Genomic DNA, 17,075 nt, shown 5'->3' with positions numbered 1-17,075 from the left:
TTTTGTTTTTTTTAATTTTTAATAGAGGTGATAACTTTAGATGAAGGTAAACAGAACAAACTAGCTTCTCATTAAACAATTAGTACAAATATTGTTTTCTGACATTGATTACCAACCCCATGACATGTCAACACTCTACCCTTCTTGACCTTGGGTTCCCTATTACCAGCTTTCCTGTCTCCTAGTCCTTGCCCCAGGGCTGGTGTGCCCTTTAGTTTTGTTTTATGGGCCTGTCTAATCTTTGGCTGAAAGGATGAACCTCAGGAGTGACTTCATTATTGAGCAAAAAGGGTGTCCGGGGGCCATAATCTCAGAGTTTCTCCATTCTCTATCACACCCGTAAGTCTGATCTTTTTTTTTTTTTTTTTTTTTTGCAAGTTAGAATTTTGTTCTACATTTTCTCCAGCTCTGTCCAGGACCTCTATTGTGACCCCTGTCAGAGCAGTCTGTGGTGGTGGCTGGGTACCATCTAGTTGTGCTGGACTCAGTCTGGTAGAGGCTGTGGTAGCACAGATCAGTCATTTTGACTAATCGTTCCCTTATGTCTCGGTTTTCTTCATTCTCCCTTACAGCCTCCTTTTTAACAAGAGTCCACTGGGCTGTGGAAGCTGATCTAGTTTCAGTGCCAGAGTGCTCAATGTCAGAAAATAGCAGCTAAGAAGTTACTGCACTAGCCTGGGAGAAAAATGATCATGACCTAAAGGAAGGTGGTGGTGATGGGACAAGAAATGAGACAGATTAGAGATAAATTTAGGAGGCAGAATCAATAACAGATGAGGGTGAGGTAAGGGAGAGGAAAAGTTAAAGAGTGACGAATCAGTTTCTGCTGGGGGGATACTGGGGTATACTTGTAGGGTCTTTAGCCAGGGCAGGAAAGGCTGGAGGAGCAGAGACTGAGGAAGAGCAGGGGTTAAGAGTGTGAGCGTTGGAATCCCACAGAACTGGGGTTGAGCTTGAAACAATTGAAATATTTTACAAAGCAGTCCCTGAAATTTGAATGAAACAGATGAACACAGCTGTATATCCAGCAGGAGCCATAGCTACAAAGAGATTGTCTTTAAAAACCAGCTAGGGTTGTCCTCATCACATGGTCAAAGCTGGCTAACAGCACAATGTCTGTATGAAGGGACAAAGGGAGGGAGCGGATGGGCAAGCAATTTCCTTTTTAAAAGTCCTGACCTAGATGGCATATAAATCACTCTTGCTCATATCCTGTTGGCTGGAAGTTTACTCTATTTATACTCTTACACTCTAAGAATTTTATGTGTATGTGTCTTGCCTCCACAACAATATTGTAAGTGCCTATAACAGTCCACCTTATAGCTCTACAGAGGTCTCTCTCTGTAACCAAAGTGTTACCGATAGGGGAATGAACTTGGAAATCAGAGAGGTTCTCATCCCAATTATATTAAGATTGCAAATCCTGCTTGTTTTTTTCTTTTTATTTTGAAATAATTGTAGCCTCATAGGAAAGTTGCAAAAATAGTACAGCAATTTCCTGTACGCAATTTAGCCAGCTTTCCCTAATGCTAATCTATGTTATAACCCTAGCACAAATATCAGAACTAAGAAATTAGCATTAATATAATGCTACTAACTACAGGCTATAGCCTATAAACTAAAGACTTCGTTCCGTTTTCACCAATTTTTTCACTAACGCCCTTTTTCTGTTCCAGGATCCAGTCCAGGATCTTACATTGCATTTAATTTTCATGTCTCATTGGTCTCCTCCGATCTGTGATAGTTTCTCAGCCTTTCCTTGCCTTTTTTTGACCTTGACGCTTTTGAATACTGGTCAGTTATCTTGTAGAATATCTTTCAATTTGGAATTGCCTGGTGTTTTCTCATGATTAGACTGAGGTTGTGTATTTTTGGCAAGAATACACAGAGGTGATGTGTCCTTCCAGGTGTATCACATCAGGGGTTATATGATGTTGATGTATCTTGTTACTGGTGATGTTAACCTTGATCTACTTGGCTTGGGCGAAGTCTGCCAGGTTTCTCCACTATAAGGTTACTATTTGCTAAATAAATATATTAGGGTAGGTAACTTGGAGGCTTTGCAAATATCCTGTTTTTCTTCAAACTTTCTCCTACTAATTTTAGCATCCATCAGTGGATATTGCCTGCAGCAGTTATTATCGTGATATTCTAAAGATTATTTTGTGTTCATTCTTTCTACACTTATTAATTGGAATTTTTCTGTAATGAAGAGCTATCCCACTGGCCCCATTTATTTACTTGCTCAATTATATCAGTAAGGACTCCTTGGTATTTATTTTATTCTATGGATTATAATCTAATACTATTGTTGCTTATTTTGTTGCTTAAATTGTTCCAGCTTTGACCATTGGGAGCTTTTTTAAGCAAGCTCTAAGTACTGTTTTGAAATATGGAAAAGATCGAGGTGCTGATGGTCGCATTCTCCCATACAGAAAAGACCATGATGTGCTTATAACCTTCCTAGGAGTCTTTCAAGTGTTGAGAAGGGAGGTTAGTAGTGGACATTGAGCAAAACCAATCCCTGACATGTTACGGAAGCCTATACATTGATTTAGGAATTGGCAAGTGCTGGAGCCCTGGGTGGCATAGTGGTTAAGAGCTACGGCTGCTAACCAAAATGTCAGCAATTCGAATCCATCATTCACTCTTTGGAAACCCTATGGGGCTGTTCTACTCTGTCCTGTAGTGTCGATATAAGTTGGAGTTGAGTCGACGGCAGTGGGTTGGGTTGGGTTTGGTTTGGTTTTGGTTAAGTATAGAGAATAGCCAGGAAGGTTTTTCTCACTTATTTATAAGAAAAGAAAATAGAGAACAAAAGGAGAAACCTCCTTTTCCCAGGTGAATACAGGGACCAAGAAGCCCTGTTGGCACAGTGGTTGAGCTTTTGGCTGCTAACCATCCAGCGAGTCTGTGGGAGAAAGGCCATAAAGATTACAGCCAAGAAAACCCTATGAGGCAGTTCTACTCTGTCACACATGGGTCACTATGAGTCAGAGTTGACTCAACAACACCCAACAACAACATACAGGGACCAGCCAACCAAGTTAGAGAGAGCAGCTTTTCATGGCCCAAGGGTTAATATTCTCAAAGATCCAATCCCATTTTTCTTTTCCTGCTTAGAGCCCTGAATTCTCTCTTATCTGTCAACAGGAATTTTTATGTTCTAACTTATCTTGGCAGAAACTTCCCCCTAAAATCTATCAAGCCTTGGGCTAGGGTAGTTCAGTGAGTTGGTAAAGGAGACAGAATGTTCTAGCTTGAAACTGAAAATTTTCCAAACCAGTGCGTTCTTGCGTAAATTTCTTACCCCTTTCCCATCTTCCGCCACCAGTCACCACCGTCACTACAATAACTATTTGATCTAATTACCAAGCATTCACCCAAACATGGTGCTATGTCATGATAGGTTATCTTCACCCATACATATGATACGTAAGTCAAAACGAATGGGAAATAGAAGCTCATGGTTTGACTTATAATTCATCCTCATCAGAGCAGCAAGGTTAGTTCAGCTGGCACTCTGCCTTCCCTTGTGGCAGTGAGTTCTGTGCCTCTGATGCTGAATTGTTCTCAGGACGCTGTACCTTGAGAAGCCTCTAGGTTTACGTCCTTGTTAGACATTGAGCTGGAACTGCTGCTTCAATAGGCCACTGGTCCCTACTTAACTGAGACAAAATCATCACCGCCCACAAATAAAGCAAACGAGATACAACCAGTTAATTGTTTTATTTCCTCATTTGGGGTTAGATCCATGCCTCCCATACTGTGAAAAGCTTAAAACAATTAAAACACACTTTTTAAAATTTTTGTTTCATTTTGCCGTACTGCTTCTTTTATGTATTTATGTATTTTTATTGTGGCAAAAATATACAGAACAGAACGTTTGCCAATTCCACAGTTTTTACAGGTATCATTCGGTGATGTTGATTACAGTCTTCATGTTGAGCAAACACTTTCACCATCCTCTTCCTACTTATTCTGCAACCATTGACATAAACTCAGAATTAACTGCACTTTTGCAGATGGTGGCATTTTTACATGTGGAGGAGGGTGTCTGTTTGGCAGAGATCATTCAAAGGAACTTCCTGATTTCAGTTGGATGCATTTTATCAGCAGATGCTTTTCCTTAGTTCCTTCCTTCTCCTGCTCACAAAATAGAAAGTTGGTATTTCTAAGCAGCATGCCATTGTCCAAGATGCTGGTTCTTCTCAGGAAAAGTCATTAAGGATCACCTTCTCTCCTTCCCTCTTCTAGAGCAGGGATTGAATTTTAATTGGCCAATTTGCAGGGATGACTGGGAATGGGAGTCCCTCCCACTTGCACGGAGTTCAGCAAGTTCAGCGCAGTTCAGGCTGTCTAGCTGGAGGCTCAAGGAATTGTTCTGAAGTCTTTACCACCCTGGGAAAAGCAGAAAGAGGAGAAGTAGGGTGAAATGGCTTTTTATCCCACTCCTGAATATGACATCGGACTGGCCAGAGGGTTGCTATCTGGGATGTTTCTGTTTACCACAAGGTAAGCCCAGTGCTATGTGAGATTCAAACTCTTTCATTGTGGGATTCTCACCTGACAAGCCTTGAACAGGTGTCTTTTTATGTCATTTTTTTTGTATCAGTTTATAAAGGAAAATAACCACTTCTTACGGTTAAGCCTGTTACTCTAAATTGTCATGAAAATTCTCATTTGTGTACGTCACATGATTCAGTGTACTACTAGTATTTCTGTTTGGGAGTTTTCAATAATTTTCTCTCATATATGAATATAGTTGTCATATTTCTTATGATGTGTGTGCATATCTGATAGAATGGCGTTTTCTCCCGTTCACATTTGCAAATGCTTTGTGTTGTGTACTTCATGGTTTTGCTTCCTAGGCGATTTCAGCATAACTATCTATTTTTTTTCTATGTTTCTCACAGGGACGGGTTATGTGCCTTATGTATTAGTAGCCAAGTTCCTCTCTCTTTGCAGTGCTGATTTTTGTATAAAGAAACGGAACCTGTGAGGACATTCTCCATTTTAAAGGTCCTGTCCTCTCATTCAACTTTGAGATTACAGTCATTCCTGAAAAGAAATGTTGATTATTGAGATTGCCGACTGTACCTTATTTAACTCCATCACCGTTGAAGGTTTAAATCCATCATGATCTTTTTCCTTATTTACATAATCTGAATTTCGCATTTATCCTTTTGTTATATAATCTTAATTAGAAATTTTCGTTCAGAGTTACGCTTAATGCCAGTGTTTGCTGCTAGGGAGGCTTTTACTGACAAGAAAATTTGAGGTAGAAAAGGATCAGCTAGATGCCTGACAGTAATGGTAACCTTCTAGATCTCCAGCTGACTATTTTATTATTACTGGCATTTGTTTTTATTTTTATACCTTGTAAAAGGTAAAAGGTAAAAAAAGAAACTATGAACTGCCAATTTATATTATAAAATGCACTCATATATAAATAGAAGGAACACAGAGCTGGTTTTTCAAGTTTTATTTGGCATTCTTTCCTTTGGAAGTGAATAAGAGAGAGCATTCTTCTGAACCCTGTTATATTCTCCCTAACAGCATTAGGTTATGTGTGGGTGGTGGGGGTGGTTAAACTCCTCCCTGTTGTAACATTTATTATGGAAATGTTAGTAGGTAGTCACTGAGGAGCTGGAGCTAGCATTCTTAAAGCTTGCTATACTTTCAGCTGCTCTGCCTTAAGACCTTCACCGCCTTTTTCATTCAGGTTCCCATTGTATTTGGAAAATATATTTTAATGAACAATTCTTTTCTGGTATGCTTATTTTAAAAATATAGATCCTTCTTTTGACCATGATTTAAGGTCTCTACCTAAAATTTATGCTTTCTCTTTTGACCATGATTTAAGGTCTCTACCTAAAATTTATGCTTTCTGTCCTTTTCTTTGTTTTCTTGTTGCCTTTAGTTTCTAGATGAAGAGAAAGAGAGTGAAACAGAAGAGAAAAACAACCCAGTGCATCAGACTTACTGCAAAAGAGGACTCAGTTTCTTCAGTGTTGGAATTTTGGCAGGGGAGGGGGTTCGTTTTTGTTTAATGGAGTGATGTTTAGAAAAATCATTACCAAAAGGCAAGGCTTCTGCCTCACAAAAAAAACTCCTTTCTCCACATGTTTTTGATAAATGCAATTTGATTTCTTCTTTGGCGTTTTACAAGAAATAATTAGCTTGATTTTTAAATATCTTAGTTGGTATTGGATTCCTTTAAACCCTCCAAGGACAGTCTTCTGTGGATTTTGTATACTAACAGGAGTGTGTCCAACTATAGTGGTCTAGTACTCTTTATTCCCCTCTCCTCAGCCCTCCAGTTCACTGGGGTAGAAGGGAGGATATCACATACCTTGTGCTGTTCAGCTGCTGTTCCTGCCAACAGGGAAACTCCCTAGGCATCTTCTCCCAAAAAAAAAGCAGGTGGTGTAAATGATTAACTTGGCTCAGCTGTTAACCAAAAGGCTGGTGATTCAAGTCCACCCAGAAGTGCCTTGGAAGAAAGGTCTGGCAATCTACTTCTGAAAAATCAGCTATTGAAAACCCTATGGAGTACAGTTCTACTCCGATACACATGGGGTCACCAGGAGTCAGAATCCACTCAAGGGTAACTGTTTTTTTTAATTCAGGGGCGCATACAATATCTCTAGTTCTCTGCAACTATCTGAACCTTTCTGAGATCGATGAGAGCATGTTTGTGGGTGGAGTGTCTTTGGGTAACTGTGTGTGAAAGAGAACAACAAACCAGCATGGAAGTGAGTTGAAAAACAGAGATTATTTATGGATAATTAGAGTTTATGCTTTTTTATTTATACTGTACTATTCTATTTGAAAGGGGCCCTGGTGGCGCAATAGTTAAAGCCCTCAGCTGCTTCCCAGAAGGTTGACAGTTCAAACCCAACAGCTGCTCCAGGGGAGAAAGATGTGGCAGTCTGCTTCCGTAAAGATTTACAGCCTTGGAAACCCTATAGGGCAGTCCTACTCTGTCCTGTGGGGTCACTATGAGTCAGAATCAACTCTACTGCCGTGTGTTTGGTTTTTTTGGTTTTACTCTATTTAAGGGAGCCCTGGTGAAACAGTGGGCAAGTGCTCAGCTGTTAACCAGAAGGTTGGCAGTTCGAACCCACTAGCTGCTCTATGGGAGAGAGATGTGGCAGCTTGCTTCTATAAAGGTTACAGGCTTGGAAACCTTATGGAGCAGTTCTCCTCTGAAGAAGGGTTACTGTGAGTCAGAATCAACTCAATGGCAATGGGTTTTTTTTTTTTTATTCTACTGCAGTTGTGTTTGAAAGTCAATAAAGAGCAAAGATGAATGTGGTTATAGACTATATATGTTACAGTGTTTATGTCAAATTCTGCCATGATTTCTATGAGAGCACTGAATATGGGAAGAAGGGTTGCAGATTCTAATTTCTCTCTATGTGCCAGAGTTAGGGATAGGATGGAAGGGGGAATATTCACCCACCGATGACGGAGTGGGGAGCCCTGGTGGTATAGTGGTTAAGAGCTTGGGGTGCTAACCAAAAAGTTAGTAGTTTGAATCCACCAGCCACTCCTTGGAAACCCGATGGGGCAGTTCTACTCTGTCCTATAGGGTTGCTATGAGTTGGAATCGACTCAGCAGCAGCGGGTTTGGTTTTCAGTTTTGATGACTGAGTGAAAAACACCCACCTCCATTATAGTCTCTCTCCTTTGTAGTAATGTATTTATATACTCTTCAATTTAAAAAGTGTTTTGAAATGGAGAGTGGGGAGGAGATGCAACTTGCAGTTAGGGGAATTTTGGAATAGGTGTTGGATAATGGGGCAAAGTACCTTAAAAGAAACGGTGTTTATAAAAATCTTCTATGCAAATTTCAAGCGTTAGAGTCTTACATCCGTATGTTAGCAGACTTCACTCTTACTTATAATTCAGTTATCGAAGCCAAAAGTCCCCAGGGCATATTATCAGGATGTGACATTTAAAAAGAACTGCTCTTTCCAGAAAGGACTGTGTGTTACTATGGGTTTATATTACCAAATGCATACCTTTCTACACACTGAACCACTTTTTAAAGACACAGAATTTTTTCCCCCTTTTTTAATTGTGCTTTAAGTGAAAGTTTACAAAATTCAAGTCAGTTTCTCATACAAAAAATTACACACATATTGTTTTGTGACCCTAGTTGCTCTCTCCCTATAATGTAACAGCATACTCCTCCTCTCCACCCTGTATTTCCCGTGTCCATTCAATCCAGCTCCTGTCCCCCTCTGCCTTCTCATCTTGCCTCCGGACAGGAGCTACCCACATAGTCTCAGGTATCTACCTGAACTAAGAAGCACATTCCTCACCAGTCTCATAGTCCAGTCTAATCGTTGTGTGAAGACTTGGCTTCAGGAATGGTTTTAGTTTTAGGTTAACAGAGAGTCCGGGGACCATGTCTTCTGGGGTCCCTCCAATCTCAGACCATTAAGTCTGGTCTTTTTACTAGAATTTGAGCTCTCCACCCCACTTTTCTCCTGCTCCATCAGGGATTCTCTGTCATATTCCCTGTCAGGATAGTCATAGGTGGTAACTGGGCGCCATCTAGTTCTTCTGGTCTCAGCCTGATGGAGTTTCTGGTTTATGTGGTCTTTTCTTTCTCTTGGGCTCATATTTTCCTTGTGTTTTTGGTGTTCTTCATTCTCCTTTGCTCCAGGTATTTTCAGACCAACTGATATATCTTAGGTGGGCACTTGCTAGCTGTTAAGACCCCAGATTCCACTCACCAAAGTGGGATGCAGAACATTTTATTAATATACTTTTTATGCCAGTTGACCTAAAAAAGACACAGAATATTACTGAGGCTACTTTAAAAGCCTTGGAAAAGTTTGCCTTTTAGGTTTTTTTTTTTTTTAACCAAAAAAGCAGGGTGTTAATGAGTATTCCTCCAATCCTGATTGCCCATTCTTCTTCGTATAATCCAGCTTCTTGGATTATTTGTTCAGCATACAGATTGAATAACTATGGTGAAAGGATACAACCATCACGCACACCATTCTTGCTTTTAAACCACACAGCATCTCCGTGTTCTGTTTGAATGACTGCTTCCTGATGTATGTACAGGCTCTCATGAGCACAATTAAGTGTTCTGGAATTCCCATTCTTCGCAATGTTATCCATAATTTGTTATGATCTACACAGTCGAATGCCTTTGCATAGTCAATAAAACACAGGTAAACATCTTTCTGGTGTCTCTGCTTTCAGCCAGGATCCATCTGACATCAGCAATGATGTTCCTCATTCCATGACCTCTTCTGAATCTGGCTTTAATTTCTGGCAGCTCCTTATTGATGCACTGCAGCAACTACTTTCGAATGATCTTCAGCAAAATTTTACTTGTGTGTGCTGTTAAATGATATTGTTTGGTAATTTCCGCATTTGGTTGGATCACCTTTCTTTGGAATGGGCACAGATAATGGATCTCTTCTCATCGGTCGGCCAGGTAGCTGTCTTCTAAATTTCTTGACATAGATGAATAAGTGCTTCCAGCGCTGCATCCGTTTGTTGAAACATCTCAGTTGGTGTCCCATCAATATCCTGGAGCTGTGTTTTTCTTCAGTGCAGCTTGGACTGCTTATTTCAGTACCATTGGTTCTTGATCATGTGCCACCTCCTGAAATGGTTGGATGTCAACCAGTTCTTTTTGGTACAGTGACTGTGTATTCCTTCTATCTTCTTTTGATACTTCCTGTGTCGTTTAAAATTTTCCCTGTAGAATCCTTCAGTATTGCAACTTGAGGCTTGAATTTTTTTTCTTCAGTTCTTTTAGCTTGAGAAATGCTGAGCATGTTCCTTTCTTTTGGTTTTCTAACTCCACGTCTTCGCATATTTCATTATAATACTTTACTTTGTCGTCCTGAGCTGCCCTTTGAACTCTTCCATACAGCTCTTTTACTTCATTTTTTCCTTTCACTTTAGCTACTGTGCATTCAAGAGCAACTTTCAAAGTCTCCTCTGACATACATTTTGGTTTCTCTTTCTTTCCTGTCTTTTTAATGACTTCTTGTTTTCTTTGTGTATGATGTTCTTGATGTCATTCCACAACTTGTCTGGTTTTCAGTCATTAGCGTTCAGTGTGTCAAATCTATCGTTGAGATAGATGGTCTCTCAACTCAGGCAGAATACACTCAAGGTCATACTTCGGCTTTCAGTGGACTCATTCTAATTTTCTTCAGCTTTAAGTTGAACTTGGATGTGAGCAATTGATGGTCTGTTCCACAGTTGGCCCTTGGCCTTGTTCTGACTGATGATATTGACCTTTTTCATCATCTCTTCTCACAGATGTAGTTGATCTGATTCCTGTGTATTCCGTCTGGCAAGGTCCACATGTACAGTCGCCGTTTATGTTGTTGAAAAAGGTATTTGCAATGACGAAGTCATTGGTCTTGCAAAATTCTATCATGCGATCTCTGGCATCATTTCTATCACCAAAGACCGTGTTTTCCAACTACTGTTCCTTCTCCTTTGTTTACAACTTTTACATTCCAACCGTCAGTAATTATCAGTGCATCTTAATTGCATGTTTGATCAGTTCTAGATTGCAGAAGTTAGAAAAAATGTTCAATTTCCTCATCTTTGGCATTAGTAGTTGGTACATAAACTTGAATAATAGTTGGATTAACTGGTGTTCCTTGTAGGCATGTGGATGTTATCCTATCACTGACAGCACTGTATTTCAGGATAGATCTTGAAATGTTCTTCTGGGCAATGAATGCAACACCATTCAAAAGAATACCTGAAGTAAATATGGGGAAAATACTAAGATTTGAAAAACGTTGATGATGAGTTCATGTTTTTTATTTTAATCTGAATACATTTATATATGTTTGAATAATACCGTAATTTTAAAAATAGATGAGAAAAATTCTGATGCATACTGCAACATGAATGAACCTTGAAAACATGCTAAGTGAAATAAACCAGAAACAAAAGGACAAATATTGTATTATCCCACTAATATAAAATATCCAGAATAGGCAAGAATGTAGAGACAGCACCCCTCACTGGAACTAGGGAGAAGGGGAAACGGGGAGTTACTGCTTAATGAGTACAGAGTTTCTATTTGGGGTGATGAAAAGGTTTTGGGAAAAGATAGTGATGTTTGTTGCCAAAAAAAAAAAAAAAAAGATGATAAAGAAAAACAGGGAATAAAATAGAAACAACACACAAAACCTTGAGAAACAACACTTTCATCCCTTGCTGAGCACATAACGTTTAATAAGTATATCATGAAGACCCTCAACTCATTTCCTTGAAATGTTAATTCAAATAGGCCTAATTTGCACAGTACACTGATATATTGTTTTTTCCTTTTCCTTTTTTAGTTTCATGACAATTCAGGTTAGGCTAGAACCTTGTAATGATGGACTTCTCGTATGGTTTTGTGCACGCACGTGAGTAATGGAGGGGTAGATGGATTAGTAAGTGAATGAGGAAACTAGAAACTAGAAAACCTAGGGGTCTTGGTAGCAGCACTGAAAGTGACCCACTCCACACCGACCTGCCTCTCACTTGCCACCCCTCCTCAGGGAGGCAAATACCTGCCATGATCAGTGTCACCAGGGCCTTAAAACGCTGGGAACTAAGAGCTAGCTGCCTTGCTCTGCTACCCATTTCCTGCATGTGTGTGTTTGTGCTTGATTTCCTGGAGAATGGGACAGATGGATGCAGACCAACCCAGCATGGGCGACATCTAAGCCATGTCCAAGATTGGCCAAAGTAAAGGCACTCCTGGCCTCCCAGCAGGATAGGAATTTGAGCAGTGGTTCCAATCCTTTAGCTCTGGGCTCCTGGTCTATGCCTTTTTTTCCTTGTTGCTTTTTAAAATTTTGTAACTATTTTAAGAAATCCATTTTTTCAGACCAACCCTTTTATTAAACTTTGACTTGTTCTTCCTGATTTTTTTTTTTTAAGTTAAAACAAGCAAAACACTGGGTCTTATTTTCCCTCTCTTGATCTATGAGCGTCTCCACCCCCGCAAACCCCCCCACCCCCCCACCCCCCACCCCATACTCCTGTCTGCCTTTGCAGTTGATAATTTCACCCTTTTTCTTGACTGGAAGTATCTGTGTCCAGTGTCTGGGAAATGGTGTTTTATCTGTGTCTCAGAATGAGAAACTGACCGTCATTCCACCAGGTGCTGGAAGCTGGTTAGCCTTGAGGCATGGCCTTCTAGGGCCACAGTTTAGGGATATGTATTTAATTTCAGGGTCCTCAGAAACCCCTCTCTTGGCTGTCATGGACAACTTCTTTCTTGGGCTTGGCGCCAGACCTGGACTGTTTCCTCAGAGGTGGGAGCCCACTCCTCTGGCGAGAATGCCTGCTGAGTCTGGGAGCAAGCTGGGGCTTTTCCTCTGGCTAGACCTGGGCTACCTTGAGGCTTGAAGACTTCTGGCTTTCCTGTGACATGAACCATGGTGGCCTTGCCTCTACCAGCTCTTAAGAAGCCTACTCCCTCTGCTCAGCCCAATCCCCATTTGGCCTACCTCTTCTGGGCCACAGCCCGCTTAGGAATCAACTGTGGGCTCAGGAGGAGGCTGTGAGTCAGGCCAGAGCTTACTCCAAGCCTGAGAAGAAAGTCCTATTACTGGTGGAGGCTCTTCTTCCAAATCCTGGAGCCAGCCCTGCTAGCCAAAGGATCATCTTTGCCCTTTGGTAACCATTGGTTTCTTTCTCTGAAATGTCTTGTAATAGGTGATAATGTTGTTGACTCAAATTTCCATGAAAAAGAAAAACAAAAAAAGAAACTACCTCTTAAGTGCCATCCTGGTTGATTCCTTTCTAAGCAACCTTGTGGAAAAGAATACTGTAGCTCCTTCTCTGTTCACATGTTCCTACCGGGAAAGAAACCTCGCCTGCCCTGGGGTGGTGTTGTTTTTGTCTGTTACCATCCCAGGCCTGCTATAGGGGCTTGTGGCTGCATTGTAGTGTCTGGGCTGTGTCTGGGGAGTCCTTCCCTCATGCCTGGCTAGGGAATAGCTACCACCTTGTAGAGGCTTCCATTTCTATCCTGCTTTCTGAGGCATAGGGAGCATCGCTCCCACAAATACCAGCTTCAGGGGCTCTGTTGGCACATGCACCCATGAGCCTGCCCCTGGCTACTCCAGACCCACCTCCACCCACAGTCTTGTGCAGGAATCAGTAAACCAGATGTGTCTGAGCCCTTGTCCCCAAAGGGCAGCCCCCCGGCTACCAGCCAGCGTGGCTCTATAAACCCTGCATGACCAAGTGATGGTTGGGGGCTCTGCAGGCTACCCAGGGTCTCTGCTACCTTCCATCCTGCCAGCTGGTGAGGAACAGCCCTGTTCTGTGAATTGACTACATGTGGAAATGTAACCAATTAGTGTGAAATGCATGTTTAGCAAGTGTTAGGTACTGTATTTGAACCATAATGTGGATCCTCCTACAAAAAAGATAATAAACTAATGAATATGTAAGTTCACAAATTCTGCATTAACTTTTATTTAACCTAGCCCTTGAGCTTTGCAGTCTGAGCAATTTAAAGGAGACATTTGTTCAGTACTAAACCAAAAACCAAACCCATTGCCTTAGAGTCGATTCCGACTCATAGCAACCCTATAGGACAGAGTAGAACTGCCCCATAGGGTTTCCATGGAGGGACTGGTGGATTCCCGCTGCTCACCTTTTGGTTAGCAGCCGAGCTCTTAACCACTGCACCACCAGAGCTCCTTGTTACAATAGTACTCAACCAAATTCCCCTTGCTTTTTTTTTTTTTCTCTTTTCTTAATGGCATTATATAGGTAATAAACCATCGGCCATTCTGACAATCTTCACATGTACAGTTCAGTGACATTAAATATGTTCATCATGTTGAATTTCACTTATATTTGATGATAACTTTTATTCATTGGTGTTGACAGTCTGAGTACAATTGTCTATTCTTATACATTTGACTCATGGCTAATTGATAACTGGCATGGTTTTATAAAGCTAGTGTACCCAGAAAAGCCCATGCAAAAGTCTCAGTCATGACAGAATCAACAACAACAAAATTAACTCTAGCTCTTAAAAGTTTTCATTTTCAAAGTTGTGGTTGTCACCTTCACCATCTATCCAAAGCCTACCAATCTCTCAAGGTCATCTAGAGTCCCAACTCTGCTGCCAAGCCCTTTGGCTCACTTTAAAAACATGAGCTTTTTGGTGCTTATATGGCAAATGCCTCCAAAACCTAGGAGGCCCGATATGATCTGATGACTGCTCATACCATCTGCCCTTCACTCATGAGGCACCAGCCACGCTCCCTTCTGCTCCTTGAACACCTCATCCTGCCTAAAGATCTTTATTTAGTGTTCCTTTTTGGTACAAAATACTCTTCTTTTAGCTTTTTCTTGAAATGGTTGATTCTTTCTCATCATTCAGGTCTGTTTGAATGTCATCTTCTCAAAGAGTCTTTGCTGACCACTCTACCTAAAGCAGGGCCCTCAGTCACTCTCTCACACTACCCTGTTTTAGTTCCTTCAGGACCCTTGTGGTATAGTATACAGAGGTATCTTTGTTTAGTGCTTACTTGTGTAATGTCTGTCTCCCTGCTCTGCCTGTCCCACCTTCAGTGTAACCCTCTTATAGCTCAGAAATGAAGAGCACAGGCTCTAGAGACAGATGCCTGAGTTTACATATATCAGATCTGCCACCCACTAGTTTTGTGACTATGGACTAATTGCCTAGTTTCTCTCATTTTACTCATTTTCCTTAGGGATCATATTTGGTGGTGCAAGTGGTTTGCCCTCAACTGCTAACATAAGTTTGCCATTTGAACCCAGCTAGCAGTATCGTGGGTGGGAAGCCCTGGTGGTGTAGTGGTTAAGTGCTACGGCTGCTAACCAAAGGTTCTGCAGTTCAAATCCGCCAGGCACTCCTTGGAAACTATGGGGCAGTTCTACTCTGTCCTATAGGGTCGCTATGAGTCGGAATCGACTCGACAGCACTGGGTTTGGTTTTTTTTTTTTTTTTTAGCAGTATCATAGAAGAAAAGGCTCGGCAATCTGCTTCCATTAAGATTACAGCCAATGGATGAACCCCAAAACTATTACCCTATTTAAACTACAAGGTTTAAAGATATAATCTTTAAACCTTAAACCAAAAATGTTCACTGAAGTCTTCTTAAAACCAAACAATAGTTTAGCTTAAGGAGTAAAGAATCTCTGCCTTGAGCATTATGCTCTTCTAAGATCTTCTATATGGGATCAGATTCACAACAAAGCAACTCAAAAGATAGGAAACTTAAGGGGGAGTGAATTTATGTTAATGGGGAGGAACAACTCAGAAAAGAAGGGTGAGAATTGTTGCACAACTCAAAGAATGTAATCAATGTTACTGAATTGTACGTGTAGAAACTGTTAAATCAACGTATGTTCTACTGTGTATATTCTCAGCAACAAAATTGTTAAAAAAAAAAGATTATAGCCAAGAAAACCCTATGGAGCAGTTCTGCTCGGTAACACATGGGGTCACCGTGAGTCGGAATCAACTCAGTGGCAACCAACAACAACATCATAAAGGTAGTATAAAGGTTGATGAGAAAATTTATATCAATGCCTGGAATGGTGCTTGGCATCATTAGGTACTCAAATATGTATATGTGTGTGTGTATATATATATACACAGACACACGTACATATACATATATATGGAAACCCTGGTGGTGTAGCGGTTAAGTGCTACAGCTGCTAAACAAGAGGTTGGTAGTTCGAATCTACCAGGCGCTCCTTGGAAACTCTATCAGGCAGCTCTACTCTGTCCTATAGGGTCGCTGTGAGTCAGAATCGACTTGACGGCGGTGGGTTTGGTTTTTGTGGTTTTATATATATATTTTTTCCCCTGGAGGAAATGAATAATACTCTACTTCTGTTTATTACTTTACCTTGCATCTAAGCCTCCCCAACAAGATTATTAACTCCAGTCCATCTCTCATCTCCCCTAGCTCCAACGATAGTTTAGTAAGGTTGAAGGCACATAGTAGATGATCAGCAAATATTGCTTGAAATACCTGAATTGCTTATTATAGATTTTCTCAGAAACATGCTTTGCATTCCTGCATTTGTGTTAGGGCAAATCATCTCAGAAGGACATTGTGTCACTTGCTAGTTCCAGTTTCATCGGCCTACTCATCCCACACAGCTAAGCTTCCTTGTTTGTGGTTAAGAATGCAACAAAAGGGCTTTGTTTGAATTACACCCACGCACAAAACTTAGTTAGCTCAGCTTTAAATCACCTTCTGACTCTTATTGATATGATGTAATGTGCTTTAGGAAAATATTTCCTTATCTTCTTAAAGATCAAAGTGATCCCATAATGCAAAAGCAGGCTGTGCTCTTCAGGAATGCTTCTTAAATTATTTGCATCATTGAAAAGGTCAATAAACAGCTGTTTGACTTTGGTTATTTTAAAATACAGTGAGATATATTTTTCAAAATGAGGAGCTATTTTAGAAATAATTTTAAAAATAGGTAATACATGTACATAGTACAAAATTAAAAAGTTACAAAAGGAAATATAGTGAAAAATAAGTTCTCCACCCCAGAAGTAGTCCCTGTTTCTAGTTTCCTCCAGAATATTCTTAACATTAATAAACATACATGTGATTATGTTTTCCCCCACACACTGTCACATATTGTACACAGTTATGCATCCTATTATTGTCACTTAGTATATTTTAGAGATATTTCCGCATCAATATGTATAAAGCTGCCCATTCTTATTAACAACCACACATTGTCGTAGTTGGACCCCGTTGAGTCGATTCCGACTCGTAGCGGCCCCATGTGACAGACTAGGACTGCCTCATAGGGTTTTCTTGGCTGTAATTTTTAAGGAAGCAAATTGCCAGGTTTTTTCTTAGAGAGCCACTGGTTGTTTGAACTGCCAACCTTTGGTCAGCACCTAGCTCTTAATTGTCGCACCACCAAACCATTGCCTATGAGTCGATTCTGACTCATAGCGACTCTATAAAAAAACACCAAATCCAGTGCCGTCGAGTCGATTCCGACTCATAGCGACCCTATAGGACAGAGTAGAACTGCCCCGTAGAGTT

Source organism: Loxodonta africana, chromosome 5 (assembly GCF_030014295.1).
Source record: "Loxodonta africana isolate mLoxAfr1 chromosome 5, mLoxAfr1.hap2, whole genome shotgun sequence".
NCBI classification, from domain to species: Eukaryota; Metazoa; Chordata; class Mammalia; order Proboscidea; family Elephantidae; genus Loxodonta; species Loxodonta africana.
Note: the sequence above shows the minus strand (reverse complement) of the source record.